Below are 3,729 nucleotides of genomic sequence, written 5' to 3' on the forward strand. Positions count from 1 at the left end.
TTATTGTCCAGTAATGACGGCATTGTCTAGTGTTAACAATACATGTTTCTACCTGTATATGTTGATTGTTGTAATCAACAATGCATACCAGTGCTACTGATGTATTTACTTTCACTTGTAGATACTTTAGGATATATATACATCTGATTGTTTCATAGCCTGGATTACCTGCCATAGCTACAACTCTTCTCCACTAGATTGCACTCATTATATTTTCGAAGGGGGTGTAGATAAACAACCGCGGGCAATCCAGTGTACTTGTCTTCCTATGTAGAAGTTAAGAGTACGGGTTGCCTTACTAGTCTCAGCTAGTGGGAATATCGAGAGGTAGAGTGTCTGGCTAGAGACCGAAGGCTCACTAGTTCGAACCCCAGCAGTGGCAAGGTATTTTTCATTACTACCTCCTTTTACACATACTATTCAAATCGCCGTGGTCCGTGGTTCATCCATCCATCAATAAACGTTTTTTTCATCACCATTTCTTGAGAAGCATCGGATGGTTCTAGTTATGCTAGTTTGATTTTTGGACTGATCAGAAAAACAAAATGGCTGACAGGCGGCCATCTTGGATATTTTCAATGAAGATCGTCATTGCTATTTCTTGAAAACTATTCAATGGATCTCTCTTAATTTCCTGTGTAGATTCCCATTTCTCCTCGGTTGTGCCCGTTGTATTTTGGGACTGATCAGAAAACCATATAGGCTGACAGGCGGCCATCTTGTATTTTGACTTTGAAGGTAAAATATTGGTATTTCTTGACAATTACTGTATAGACCTTTCTCAAACTTCATGTATAGGTTCCTCTTGATCCCTAGTTGCGCCCATTTGGGGCTGATCAGAAAAAAAACAAAATGACTTCCGGGCGACCATCTTGGCATTTGGCAGGTAAAGATTATCATCACTATTTTTGCAAAGGAATGTTCAAATTTCTTATCATTAAGAGCAAAATTAGAAAAAAGAAAAGATTAAACTTTCAAAGAGCAAATAAAGATGAAGCCATGGTGGACACCGAGATCGCTCTGGGATGTTTTGTTAATCAAAAGAATGTAGAGCCAAGGAACGAAACAGACGTTGTCTATCATGTATCTAATTAGAGATAGCCGCCGAAACATGTAGACATATTCCACAAAACGGCCTTGTAGTGTTGAGTTATCTTTTTACTTTACCATGTTTTCTTGTGAAGGAACTCATGTCCTATACGGGTCCACCTGAGGACGCTATCGCAGAGTTCCACATGAGAAACACCCTTTATCTATTATTCTAGCTTTCCTCGTGATTTGTAATGAAAGATGTCATTATTTCATGAAGTTCTGTTACTTCTTGTTATTTGTAACGAAAGGTGTCATTACCTCATGAACTTTTCTCGTGATTTTTTAAAATGAAATGATTAATTCCCGCTATTTGAACGTGCGAGTGATTGGATATTGAAACTTTAATGTGTCATTCCAACTCAATTAACTTAAAAACGTGTTGATTCAATTTCTCTTTGACAATGATATGTTAATGGGGTTTTACCTAATGACGTCATCGATCATGCAGAGGTCGCTTAACGTTCCACGTAACGAAATGCCTTGTCTAATTCTGTCTGTAAATCTTCCTCTTGTTTATATCATGCATTAGATTCACAGATCTTGACTTTTTTCTTTTTTGTATTTTCTTCATTCCATTTTTTAACAAAAACGCAATTTCACATTTGTTCTTTAATCAGATAGCATCTATGTAGCTACGAAAGAGAAGTAAAGAACCAACTGATGAGTGGGTTTGCCACGTAAATTCGTAATCACACGAATGTTGAGGGAACACTTCAGCCACAAATTGTAAAGGATTACAGAAAAGACACATCAGTAAATTGTAAATATGTTAGCATTACGCTTCACGCTATCTTGATGCTGAATAAATCGCTCTGATGCAAACAAAACAACATTGCCAGCTTTAGTTTTATTTTTGCTTCGGATACAAATTTAACGCCTTACAGTTTCGGTATATTTAGGTTGGAAATAACATGTTTTCTTTAAGCCATTACAGTGTCAATGTTTCAGAAGACGAATATTTTTGTAGGCGTAAAAGTCCCAACATTTTTGTACGCGATGCAGACCACGCACTCTACAGTATTACACAAGACAGTTTTGATGTTTTCTTCTGTACACACCTTTCTTTACGTGTACATCAGTTATTTTTCCAATTGGCATACTTTAAATGTTTCTCCGGTCAGATGTTTTGTCTATATATGTAGATGTTGTAATCCTATCTTGCTGGTTCCTTACATTCACATACACAGGTTATGGCATACGTAAGTGGATGATCGAGTACAAATATCGGTGATTGATTACATAAACGGTTTGCTAATTACATACATGGTTGATTGATTACATAAACGGTTTGCTAATTACATACATGGTTGATTGATTACAGATGCGGATGGTTGATTATAATGTCTGGCTGTTTTTTGACAGTTTGGGTATATCTAGCTTAATATCGCCAAGACATCTGGGTTATATATTTTTGTAATCGTTACACACGTTTTTTCAAGCAAAGGCAGTTTCATATATACGAATTGGTTTTCATACATACGATTTGGTTTTCATACATACAAACTGGTTTGCATACAAACAAATCGGTTTGTAACACACGATTTGGTTTTCATACATACGAATTGGTTTGCATACATACGATTTGGTTTGCATACAAACGATTTGGTTTCCATACATACGAACTGGTTTGTAACATACGATTTGGTTTGCATACATAGGGATTGGTTTGTAACATACGAATTGGTTTGTAACATACGAATTGGTTTGCATACATACGATTTGGTTTGCATACAAACGATTTGGTTTCCATACATACGAACTGGTTTGTAACATACGATTTGGTTTCCATACATACGAACTGGTTTGTAACATACGATTTGGTTTTTAACATACGAAGTATTTGAATTGAATAAGTATGAATACTACTTACAGTAAATCGGTCATTCAAGACATGTTTTTTCTATAAGCGAATATTTGTTTTATAATAGGTAATTGTTCTAAAACCAATTTTATGGCGAGGTAAAATTTGATATGCACTGACAAGAATGTAAAACCAGATAAAAGTTGTGAGAAGTCTGATTACGTCGCAGACAGGTTCATAGTTGGTGATGTTGAATACGGGGTCACTGTTGATGAAGTTTAGATCATCATAGTTACAAATAAGGAAGACGAGGTGAAATTTGAATGAAGGCGAGTTCATAATGGATGATCTTGAAAAATAGTCGAAGAAGTTAAAGAAAATGCCATAACTGATGCAGGTTTTCACAGTCACAACTTTGATGTTAAAAGCGAGGTAACAGCTGAAGGGTATTTTATCGAGGTCAAAGTCGATGTTGATAAAGACGATGTTATATTTCGATGTGTTCTCACAGTTGTGGAAATTAAAGGCGAGGTCACAGTTGATAAATGTAAAGGCAAAGTCACGGTTGGTGACATTGAAGGTGAGGTCTTGGCCGATATCTTTGAAAATGAGGTCACATTCGTGACCGAAAAGGCGGATTCACAGATAATGACGTAATGTAAAGGTCACATTGGCTAACGACGAAGGCAAGGACACAGTCGACGACTTTTAAGACGAGGACACAATGATGTCGAAGATAGTTTCACAGTTGATGACGTTGAAGTAGAGGTCACATTTCATGCTCCCGAATGGGAGGTCACAATTTATGATGTCGAAGGCAAGGTCACAGTTGATGA

The sequence above is a fragment of the Ylistrum balloti genome, unplaced genomic scaffold (assembly GCF_031769215.1).
Source record: "Ylistrum balloti isolate Yb309-2 unplaced genomic scaffold, AGI_CSIRO_Ybal_v1 Utg369640, whole genome shotgun sequence".
In the NCBI taxonomy this organism is placed as follows: domain Eukaryota; kingdom Metazoa; phylum Mollusca; class Bivalvia; order Pectinida; family Pectinidae; genus Ylistrum; species Ylistrum balloti.